Below are 12,177 nucleotides of genomic sequence, written 5' to 3'. Positions count from 1 at the left end.
AGTCTGTAATGGTTTTCCCCCTTGGCAGAAAGGAGATGGGAGAGGGCATTGTCAGTGCTGTGTATATCCCTGATGGAGCAGAGGGGAATAGGCCTTTGGCCACTAGAACTAAGAGACAAGCCATTCCATCTGCACTACCCTGCTTGTCTGCCATCTGTGGCTACCGTGCTGCCCCATCACACCATGGAGCCATCGCTGGTCCAGCTGCCTGGGGAAGATTTGGATCAGGGCTCATGTTGGAGGGTCCCCATCATGTTTTCAGCTAAGCAGAATGCACTCCTATCCTCAGGCTGTGCTCCCTGGAGACACTCAGAACTGGCCTTAACAACAAGAAGTCTTGGGGCACCTTATAGACTAACAGATTTATTAGAGCATACGCTTTTGTGGGCAAAGACCCACCTCGTCAGAACTGACCTTGTGTGTCAGAGGAAGGGATGGGAGAAGAGCTCAGGACAAGGCTTTGGGGCTGCTCAGGCAGAGGAAACAGACAGCTGCTGTTCTGGACACTTCCCTGCTGCCAAGTTCTCACCCCCAATGCTTCCCGAGTTGGGAAAAGTTTTCAGCAGCAAGGAAGATGTCCTACCATCCCCTCCCCTGCTGGTGGCTCTGGTCCTATTTGTGGGCTTGCCAAGTACAGTCTGTGCTGCAAAAAAAGTGGCTCATACTGGGATGCAGGCACACATTTGTGCTGCCTTGAGTACCCTCTCCCCCATACAGTCTGTGTCTGCTTGCCAGACCCCAACAAACCTCTCACTCCTGCCATCCTGCCAAGCAGAGGCTGGCTACTCTGTGTTTGTGCCTTTGCCCAGGGTGTTGCTCCCTTCATGCACAATCACGGTGCATTCCCAGACTATAGATAGATAAAAAAAATTATCTACTAGCCAAGATCTAGCCTAGATGGGCTCCTTTTTAAATTACATTTGGAGCTATCAATGCAGTAGACATTTGACAACCCTTTTGCTATTACAGCCTAACACTTTGCTGGTACAGAAACAGCATATGCTATATCAAGTAGTTTACTGCAAGGTCACACCTGTCATTTTATCCATGGCTTGATTATAGTTTTTGTTACTTGCAGAACTGGGTGTGGGAGGAGAGGATAGTTATACTCCCAACGGAGACAGTTACACTGGCACAACTCTTAGTATGGATACAGGGATATAGCATTAAAAATGTGCCTTATGCCAACACAGCTTATGTGATAAGTCCAAGTCAAATTATGAACTCCATGTTTCAAGGCTGTTTTGTAACCTTTGCTCTGGGTTGTAATCTCCATGTAGGGTTAAGATAACCAGGAGGTGTTGAAAAGCACTTTAATCTTGACAGGGTCAGTGTGCTAGACACTATTTGTTCATGCTAAGGTACAAGTTCTGCCAGTATAAGCTGCATCCACACAGTAACCTTTTGTTAGTATAGGTATGTTAGTCACAAGCCATATCCCTGATCAACACAGCTATGCCAGAAAAAATCCTAGCATAGACCCGGCCTACTTTGTAAATGGCTGCATTGTGGAAGGAAGAGATGGTGGGTAGGAACATTTTGGGAAGTTCAAACACCTTTTAGCAACACTGAATTCACTTTGTGTTTTAATAAGTACATGCCAAAGAGGGAAAAACAAAAACTGACTTTTGTTTTTTTTATAATTGATAAGGACCAAAAAGATTCTGCCTGATTTTACATTAGAAATTACAGTCCTCTTTAGGCTGGAGAATTAATGAAATAATGATATACAAGAGAGTAGAAGTTGAGCAATTAAGAAAATTATTTAAATCTGCTAAAATCTGTTTTGTTGTTAACATTTAACGTCAATTACTGACTTTTATAGATAAAATCTGAACTCTTGCACCTTAAGGAAAAGGGCAAGGCTGTTAATCTATCTTAAAGCCTTCCACCCAGATGTCCTCCAGCAAAACCAGACTATTTTTAATATTTAAAAGTAAAGCAAATAGAAGAAAAGCTTTAAAAAACTTAAGTTTTCTTTATACATTATAAAAGGAAAAATGTACAAGACCAACTGCTAAATTTTCTGGAGGTCACCTTTAAAAATCTGGAACAAATGAAAATATGTGCCTCTTCCTCCCACTTCTCTATCCCCAGATAAAAAGGCACATCTACAAAATAAAGAGCTCAGCCTCTAATAAAGAGTCAGTGTGTCCAACTAGGTGCTTTTGTAATCTGGTTACAGCAAACTGTCAGTGGACACTGCAGGCTGAGAAATTCACAGCAGACTGCCAAGGCAGACAATCAAGCATGTTCAGACCCAAAGAAAGGAAACAAAACAACTTGTCCACACTAAAAATACAGCTAGCTGAAGGGACCCAACTATATTGTTACCCCATCTCCTAACAGGTTACAAACCTGTTCCAATTTGTACAGCATATTGGATCTTCAGAGTTTTGTTGGTATCTCATGTCCAAGGCTAGAAAGTTTTAGAAAGCAAAATTTAATGTCTTATCTATAGTACAAATTGGAGGTTTGCTGCAATGGCTTTATTTTTGTTGTGCACTGGACCCAAGGGACTAAAGTTGCCACAGAAAAGTTAAAAATAGGAAATGGAAGCTCCAGATTACCCCACACTGTCTCAACTCAGGCCTCATGGGACTTACTCTCGACTAGAGCAAGAGGAAAGTTCAGTCTAGTGATGTGAAAGGTTAACCGGTAAGCATCACCCTAAAGAGGTAATGCTTACCTATTCTGGTTAACTGGGAAGGGCTGGAGCAGTTTGTCTGTAGGGACCCTACAGGCAGGGGCTGCTCCGGTGGGGGCTGGAGGTTGGCAGAAGCAGCCCCAGCACAGGGGCTTGTAGCTGGCAGACAGCCCCACCATGAGGCTAGGGGCAAGAGCCCTCTGGGCCACTCCAGCTGGGCTGAAGTGGTCCCCAGCCTGGATCCTGCTTAGTTTAATTGGTTAACCAACTAACTGCCTAATGTTTAATTGGTTAACCAAGTAAGCAGGATTTTACACCCCTAGTCAGTTTCTACATCTACCTTTGACTTAGTGATGTAAGAAGTCATTTAAAAAATACAACCATGTTGTCTCTAAAAATCATAGCAGTTACATGCTCTGCAGTATAAAGCCAGAGTGTATGTAACCTTGCCCAGGGTGGATGTGGAGCTGCTCCAGTTAACGACTTAACCATTTATATCCCTCATTTAACAATAGCTGAGCTAACTAGTAGTGATGCTGTCTTCTAGGAACCCAGAACTGTAAACAACAGTGTTACTTACATGCCTGAACAAGAGCGAGCTCTGCTAGAGATTACAGCAGGGCTACTCAACATGTGGCCTGCAGCCCATTTGTTTGTGGCCTGCGGTGCAGTTTGGGTTTACATGGGGCTCAACATGTGGCCCTCAGGTGGGAGCCAACACAAAAAAAAAGTAGTCAATATAGTGGTCTTCTCTTGATATGCATTTTCGTAGTTAAATTCCTGGCCTGCCATTGCTTATTAAAAGTGCTGTCATATGAGTGGAAATTGGGTAAATATTGCATTTTATTAATATCAACAGAACTTATTTAAATGGGGCCTGCGTGTTGTGTAGTCTTGCCTTAATCTTTGTATTCATGCCAGTCAGTGTGAAAAGCTATTTGTATGTATATGCAACCACACTTGTTGCGGCCCTCAGCATGTGTTGTGAGTATCACTGTCACCCTCGGAGCTTTCAAAGCTGAGTAGCCCTGGATTACAGTGATTATCAACTCCCTGTCACACCAGGATGTCCACTTCACCACCAAACTCCAAGACTATCAGATTTAAAATTGCTTGCTCATAGCCAGTGAACCCCAATTCAGAAGCTTCCCAGTTGTGACTTTTAGTGTCTTGCAGACCAACAAGCCTCACCACTAAGTCCATGTCCCTCCTCTGTACAGCCACTGATCTGTGCTCCCCAATGCCATAGTGGAGTCTCCACTTCTGACAAATAAAATGTGCAGAATTTTAAAATATTGTGTGCAGAATGTATCAGCCTGTGTCTACTTAATCTAAACAATGCACAACCTAAGAGTTAATTTTTTTTTAAGATGCTCTGATGAGATGTTCGAGCAATTCACTAAAATAAACAAGCTTTATAAGGGGCAAAATGTAGAATCACCAGTTGAATTCTTCATACTTGTTTGGATAATTTAAGCAAGTCAACCACTCTAACTCACTGCTCTAAGTGCTCAACAAACTCAAAGAGGAAGAAAACAGCACCAGCTTTGCCTTAAGAGATGCCACAGATTATTGGCATTGCTTAGGTTCAGAAAAGAGCAGTTTAGTGTTGTGAGCACTCAGTGAAGAAGGCCCTACTTGCAGTCCTCTAGAGAAGGGGTTCTCAGTCTCTCTCTGAGCTCCCTTTCACCCAACATGATATAAAAGCTCTATGGCCCACCTGTACCACAACTAATTTTCTGCATATAAAAGCCAGGACCAGCATAGAGGGTAGCAAGCAGTCCAAATGCCTGGGACCTCATCCTACAGAGCCCTCCATGAAGCTAAGTTGTGTTGACCTAAGTTTCAGTCCCACGCTTCAGCTCTGTGTGATGGGGATTCAGCTTTCTTCCATGAACTCTGCAGAGTTTAACACTGGCCCTGTCTGGTAGGCCCAACTCTCAATTACTCCACAGTAGGGATGTAAGCAACTAGTCCACTACCTGATAAGCATATGCTTATTGTATAGTTGAGTAGTGACTCAACTTGTCGCTTCCCTTCCTCCCGCCTCTCTCAGAAAGAGGCGGCAAGTGGGGGAGCAAGCACCATCTCCGCAGGGTGGGGGGAGGCACGGGAGACAGAGGAACAGCAGGGAAACTACCTGAGTGGGGACTGAAGCAGTCTCTGCTCATGCCAGTCCTGCGGCTCTTGTACATTTCAAAGGGAGAAGTGCAACAGGAGAGTGAATCTTCCCCCCTCCCTTATCAACTAATTGAATGGTTGATGGAAATTCCATCAACTACTCCATTAGCTGATCAATCAAAATTTAACATCCCTACTCCACAGGATAATTAAATTCCGGTTCCTACCCATCTCAAGTACAGCAATGAAGGATAAAGCAGAAGAGCTCGCAAAGCATATAAGCACAATATTTAAAGCTTTATTTTAAGTCTGTGACATGTTACTCTAGCACTATCTCCTACTCAGTAAGGATTTGGGAAAGGGGTATAACTCCTTGCATCCATCCACTCAACAAATTAGTGTTTCAGTACAGAGTATTTAATTTTATTACTAACACATGAGACCACAGTTCTGGCACTATTAGGAAGCATTATTATAGATTAGGTGTAGAACTTCATGGCACTATTCATGCTAACCATATGTATTCAAACATTAACATCTCTAATCATACCCAATACCCACAAAATTCTGATAAAAAAGTCTAGTATCTGCAGTTCAAGGAAGTGACCATATACTGTCCCAACTCTGGAGCAGTCCATAGCAGCAAAAATAGGAAGGACTGAATATCTGTTACCTCTAGAAGAGAGTTCTGGCTGCCACAGCTCCCTGGTCTTCAGCTGATTTGTCTTGATTCCCTACTCCAACTTCTAATACTAACAGTTCAGCAATGGCATCTAAATACAGAAGGAATGCCTGTGGTGTTTTATATTGCACTATCCATCTGCAGTTTGAATTGCACAATAAAAATTTTAGAGATCACACAGAAAAACGACAGCTTCCTCAAGTATGTTGAAAGAACAAAATAAACTGAAATTTTATGCACTGCAAAAAGACAAAAAAACAAAACAAAACAAAACATATCATCCATAATCTGTTCAAAGTGCAAAGGGTGAAAGTTTGGGTTTCTCTACTTGCAAAAGGCCAACGGTGCAAAATAGGTAATCAACAAGGATAATCTGCTGAAAAGTCATTTGCCCTACATTTCAAACACTCAGTAGATAGACCCTGGTCTACACAATGTTTGTACTGATATAATTGTTTGTTAGGGAGGAGTTGTTTTTTAAACAAACAAGGTTACACCAGTACAATGCCCAGTATGAACAGTTATACTGATGACAGGGGTATTCAGTAGGGAGCCAGCACCACAAGATATTTTTGAAAGGACCACGAAGATCAAATGGGCTGCAACTCAGCTGAGGCTCAGACCATGCTCACTTCCCAGCGCAGGGCTTCCTCCCCCCCCACCCCCCAAGATAGGGGTGTGAGGTTGAGTCACACTGCAGGGTGCAGTACTCCCCAGCAGCTGGTTGGGCAGCCACAGCCTCATAAGCTCCGTTCTTTGTTACTGGCAGCAACACAGAAAGGAGGCAAGTGGGCTCAGTGAGTGTGGCAGCAGGAGGTTATCAGGTGACTGGGGGAGGGGGAGAGCTGGAACACCTAGCCCACCAAGTAAGTAGAGTTCTCAAATGTCTCTGCTGAGTCAACTGTCTCACCATGGGGCCTCAGAGCTCGGTTGGAAGTGGTGACAGACAGGGTCCAGCTCCCAACACTAGCAAGAGGGAGAAGCCCTTAGGGCAGTGCTGACTGACGGGCTGTAACTGCATCTTGAGCCTGCACCAGCCACCCTACCATTATGACAGGGAGCGCGATGCTACCCCATATCTTGATAGTAAAGTTGCAAGTACAGGCAGTCCCCGACTTGCGCGGATCCGACTTACGTCGGATCCGCAGTTACGAACGGGGCTGCCCCAGAGTACACGGACTGCGGGACCTAGCGGTCCTGCCGCCCGTGTACTCTGGGGCTTTGCTCTGCGTCTCCCTGGTCTGCAGACCAGGAAGACGCAGAGCAAAGCCGCGGAGGGGCTCGGGCAGCGGGGATGCCCCTCTGCCTGAGCCCCCTCCACCCCCCACCCGCGCGGCTTTGCAAAGCGCGGGGAAGCCGGTGGCGGGGCAGTCCAGGTGCGCCTGGGGTGCCTCGCTGCCCGAGCCCCCCCCGCGGCTTTGCAAAGCCGCGGGGGGGCTCGGGCAGCGAGGCACCCCAGGCGCGCCTGGACTGCCCCGCCGCCGGCTTCCCCGCGCTTTGCAAAGCCGCGCGGGTGGGGGGCTCGGGCAGCGAGGCACCCCAGGCGCGCCTGGACTGCCCCACCGCCGGCTTCCCCGCGCTTTGCAAAGCCGCGCGGGTGGGGGGCTCGGGCAGCGAGGCACCCCAGGCGCGCCTGGACTGCCCCGCCGGCTTCCCCGCGCTTTGCAAAGCCGCGGGAGGGGGAGGGGGGGCTAGGGCAGCGAGGCACCCCAGGCGCGCCTGGACTGCTCCGCCAGCTTCCCCGCGCTTTGCAAAGCCGCGGGGGGGGGGGGGGGGGCTCAGGCAGTGGGGCACCCCAGGCGCGCCTGGAGTGCCCCACCGCCAGCTTCCCCGCGCTTTGCAAAGCCGCGCGGGTGGTGGGGGGCTCGGGCAGCGAGGCACCCCAGGCGCGCCTGGACTGCCCCGCCGGCTTCCCCGCGCTTTGCAAAGCCGCGGGGGGGGCTAGGGCAGCGAGGCACCCCAGGCGCGCCTGGACTGCTCCGCCAGCTTCCCCGCGCTTTGCAAAGCGGCGGGGGGGTTGGGGGGGCTCGGGCAGTGGGGCACCCCAGGCGCGCCTGGGCTGCTCCGCTGCCGGCGTCCTCAGAGGCGCTCCCCGTCTCCCTGGTCTGCTGGTCAACCCAGCAGCACCCCAGCTGCTCTGCCCCAGGCGTCCCCAAGTCAGCTTCTGCTGAAACTGACCAGCGCTGACTACAGGAAGCCTGAGGCAGAGTTGCTCTGCCCCAGGCTTCCTGGAATCAGCTGCTGATCAGTTTCAGCAGCAGCTGACTTGGGGACGCTTGGGGTTCTTAAGTTGATTCTGTATGTAAGTCAGAACTGGCGGTCAGTTTCAGCAGCGGCTGAATCTGGACGCCAGTTCCTACTTACATACAGATTCAACTTAAGAACAAACCTACTGTCCCTATCTTGTACGTAACCCGGGGACTGCCTGTATCTCCTAGGAGGGAGGGAGGGAGGGAGGCAGGCACGCACACACACAGTATCCCCTCAAATACCTCCTTCCCCAGCAGTTTACTCTTTTTGCCAACTTGATATATGGAACCCAAAGTTGAGTGGGGGCCAATCAGGGGGCTTACATACCTACAATACATTTTATTTGATAAAACCAAAGTTAATACCTCTTTAAAAACTCAAAAGGTGTCTGATTCTAATATTTGCATCTATTTGACATTTTATCTCTGTACTTTCTCAGTCTCAGACGTAACATTTTTCTTGGAAAATATTTTCAGGTTACACAATGGTTGATTTCAGTTAATATAAGCAATAGGCCTGGTTATATTACACCACTTTGTACATGCTTATTGAACAGGAGCACCTGCAGTATGAAAAATGTTTCTCTAGTCAAGGTCTAGACTCCACACATTTACTAAGAAATTTGGACAGAACAAAAAAAAAATAATTGACTGCCCTTGTATTAATATAACAATGGCGTATACCTGTAGGCTACGTCTACACTGGTATGATTTTGCACAAGATCTCTTTTGTGGAAGAGTTCTTATGCAAAAACTCTTCCAGAAGAGAGCGTCTACACTGGCATGTGCCTTTGCGCAAGAGCATCCATGCCAGTGTAGACGCTCACTTGCGCAAGAAAGCTCTGATGGCCATTTTAACCATCGGGCTTTCTTGCGCAAGAAATTCATGTTGCCTGTCTACACTGGCCTCTTGCGCAAGAACAGTTGCGCAAGAGGGTTTATTCCTGAGCGAGAGCATCATAGTTCTTGCGCAAGAAGCACTAATTTCATACATTAGAACGTCAGTGTTCTTGTGCAAAAACTCGCAGCCAGTGTAGACAGGAAGCAAGTTTTGGCACAAAAGCGGCTGCTTTTGCGCAAGATCGCATCAATGTAAACACAGCCATAGAGTTTATTCCACTTCCTGCATATAGGAATTAGCTATACTGGAATAAGTCACCTTTATAGTAACCTAGTCTAAACTAGTTGGATTGGTTTAACCATACCAGTATAGTTAACTGCCATAAAACTTTTAATTGGACCAGTAATCCCAAATTTAAAATCAGTCCAAAGAACCTGTACAATAGGCTTGAACCAACATAACAGCAAAAGATCAGTCTTGCTAATAAATATAAAAGATCAAAGGCTAATTGCAGGTTCAGAAAAAAATTCCATAGTACCTGTATCACAGGGGTGGGCAATAATTTTTGGGGCGGGGGGATGGTGACTCCAAGATTTTGGAAAGTGGTCAAGAGTTGCACTTTTCTATGGTGAGGGTGCAGGGTGTGGAATAGGGTTAGGTGCAGAAGGGATCTTGGGGTAGGAGAGTGGGGTGCAGGAGAAGGTGAGATTCTGAGAGGGAGTTTGGGTGAAGGAGGGGGTTGTGACATGGGGCAGAGGATTGGTGTGCAGGGTCTGGGATGGAGTATGGGTGCAGGACAGGATTCTGGCCTGGAGGAAGGGCATAGGAAGGGATGTGTACAGTCTGGGAAGGAGCTGGGTTTGGAAGGGGATTGGGTGCCAGAGGCAGGCTCTGGTCAGGAGAAGCTTACCTAAGCAGCTCCTGACCAGCAGCACTCTCAAGCAGAGTTCCCTGCCTGCCAGCAACTCCCTGTTGGCTGTTCTATGTGGCCCTCTGTTGGGTGGGGAGGGGAGGAGCCTTCATGCACTGCCCCTACACCCAACAAAATCTCTCAGCTTCCATTGGAATGTTTCTGGCCAATAGGAGCTGAAAGATTTTGCGGAGTGGGATGAGATGGGGAAGCAGCGCACAAAACCTTCCCCCTCAGTGCAGAGAGCAGCTAGCTATTTTGAATAGCACTGCTCCATGGTGCAGGGGCAGGAGGGACAGATTAAAAAAGGCATGGCAGGATGGATCTGGCCCGTGGACCATACCCTGCCCACCCCTGCCATATCACCACAGACTCCCTATGTAAAAATCTATTAATCTCTTCTGCTCCATCTACATGAGAATAACCAGTACTTTCTTAATGTACAGTGATATTTTATGAGAGCAAGTATATAGGAATGATGGATCAGAAGTATCTGAGTGTCAAATTCACGTGGAGAAGATGGCCTCATTTCACATTTACCTGTGATCTTTGAGCAAGGATCTAAATTCAGGACTTTATAATCCCCTCAATCCACAGACCGTCCACTGATATCAAAGGGAAGTTTTCACAAATATCAAGGAGAGAATATAGTCTTATGTATTATATAAGAAACTAAACTTTTTGTTTATTCAACCGTCCTTTGTCGCATTCAGTTACCTCAGTGAGAAAAAACTGCTCCCTTTAGACCATTGCTATTTATGCCTCTCTTCCTTTACCAATTCTCTCTGCATTACTCTCCTACTTCCTTTTCTTTGGGTCCATCTATTTTCAAGCTGCAGCTGTGCTACGATAGTGCTATAGCATAGATACTTCCTGCAGACAAAGGATTTTTCCATCATTGTAGTTAATCCACACCTGAGGTGCAGTAGCTAGGAGGATGGAAGAATTCTTAGAATTAGCTATTCCCACACATAATACAGAAGTCACATTTTCTCAAGAACACCCAAATAAGAAAAGAAATCAATATTACAAAATGGAAGAACTAATAGTTTTGTAAATCAAACAAGATAAATAAACCTGGTGTATCAACACATTGTACTTCCTTCTATTAATAGACTTCAAAGAAGGAATAAGTTAGGAGTAGGCTATTTTGGATTCAACATGAGCAGGTGGCCTGCCCAGTGCTGACATGAAACTGTGAAATAGTACCAATTTAAGCTCCAATGCTGTAGTATGTTCATGTTTACCTTTTTGTTTCAAGTTAAGAATCACGGATGTTTTGTTGTGCAATGCACATTAACAGCACTGAAGTTGCATTATCATCTAGCTACCTGTCCTACAGTTCCCGCACAACTCCGACAAGTAATAGCTTATGCATAAAATTTCAAGAAGCCTTTTATGATACCTCAAGGACCTAGGAGAATTCCCAGAAATACCATGCTGTCCATGTAATTTCCTAGTCCTTCTCTCAAAGTAGAGGAAAGACTTCTTAATGGACTCTGAATAGCTATTACAACGTAATGGACAGTGTTATGAAAGTTTCAGAGGGGTAGCCATGTTAGTTTAACTGGAAAAAAAGTAAACACACAATGAATAGTCCTGAAGCACCTTAGGGTATGTCTAGACTACATGCCTCTGCAAACGAGGTTTACAGGATCGGTCAGCAAAGGCTCTTCTTGTCGACCGATCCCTGTCTTGACTGCTGGTTTGTGCCAACAAACAGCTGAGCCGGCACAACATAGCGGCCATTTTTATTCTAATGAAGCAGGAGATATTTAAATCCCCACTTCATTGACTATGTCGGTATGACTAATTTACATGCCTCTGTCGGCAGAGGCATGTAGTCTAGACATACCCTTACAGACTAACAAAAAATGTAGATGGTTTGTACTTCTGTGGGCACAACCCACTTCTTCAGATGAATGGAGTTACCCTTACTTCTGAGCTGCTGCTAGGGACAGCCCTACCTTCAAAAATGGGCACCAGGAGAATGGCAACTGCTGGCCGGGATTTGTGATGTTCAAATTGATTAATCAACTAATCCAGTAGTCGATGGAATTTCCATCAACTATTCGATTAGTTGATAAGGGTGTTTCCACTTTGAAATGTAGCAAAAGCCAACCCAGCTGCTGCTACATTTCCACGGCAGAGGTGCTGCACGGTGTTCCACCTTTGAAATGTTCAAAGATGGAAATGCCGCATGGAACTTGGGGCCAGAGGGGACTTTGAGACTCCCATTGGCCCTGAGCTCCATGCAGTGCTTCTGCTTTGAAATGTACAAGAGCCCCAGGAAGGACTCTTGTGCATTTCAAAGATGGAACACCTCCACTGCCCCCCTAACCCCTCCCATGGAGCTGGGGGGAACTGGCTTTTAAACCAGTGTAGGGATAACATATTAATGTATTAAAAATGTGATTCCCCCAAATGGAAGTGACTCCCCATAATTTGTTCCCCACAACTTAAAGTGTTTAGATTTATTATTAATTCTTCTTATTATTATTAGTTAAGATTGTTAAATGTTTAGATTTATTATTATTATTGCCCCTTTAGAATATAATGTATTAGGTCATGTAACTTAGAACTGTTAAGAATATAATCCTATGTAGCCAGAAACAGCTCTAAACTATGCTGGTGTCTCTCTATAATCCCAGGGTGGAGGGGAGGCTGCTTTGGCAGTAGCTTCTATCCATGCCCAGTTCTAGCCTGGGCTGCCGTGAAGAGGGGCTG

The 12,177-nt window shown here is 46.3% G+C and overlaps 1 protein-coding gene across 5 annotated transcripts in view; it reads right to left on the bottom strand.

The window, feature by feature from the left end:
* The window catches only part of ADIPOR2 (adiponectin receptor 2), a 78,876-nt gene that overhangs the window by 47,166 nt on the left and 19,533 nt on the right, over window positions 1–12,177 (bottom strand). The window contains exon 3 of one of the 5 annotated variants that reach the window (XM_025190906.2): window positions 5,442–5,541. The exons of the other annotated variants lie outside the window; for them this stretch is intronic. The gene's annotated coding sequence lies outside the window, so the exon portion shown is untranslated. The remainder of the gene's footprint in view (window positions 1–5,441; window positions 5,542–12,177) is intronic. 5 annotated transcript variants of the gene reach the window in all.

Source organism: Pelodiscus sinensis, chromosome 1 (assembly GCF_049634645.1).
Source record: "Pelodiscus sinensis isolate JC-2024 chromosome 1, ASM4963464v1, whole genome shotgun sequence".
NCBI lineage: Eukaryota > Metazoa > Chordata > Testudines > Trionychidae > Pelodiscus > Pelodiscus sinensis.
Note: the sequence above shows the minus strand (reverse complement) of the source record. Positions and strands in the feature narration are given on the sequence as shown.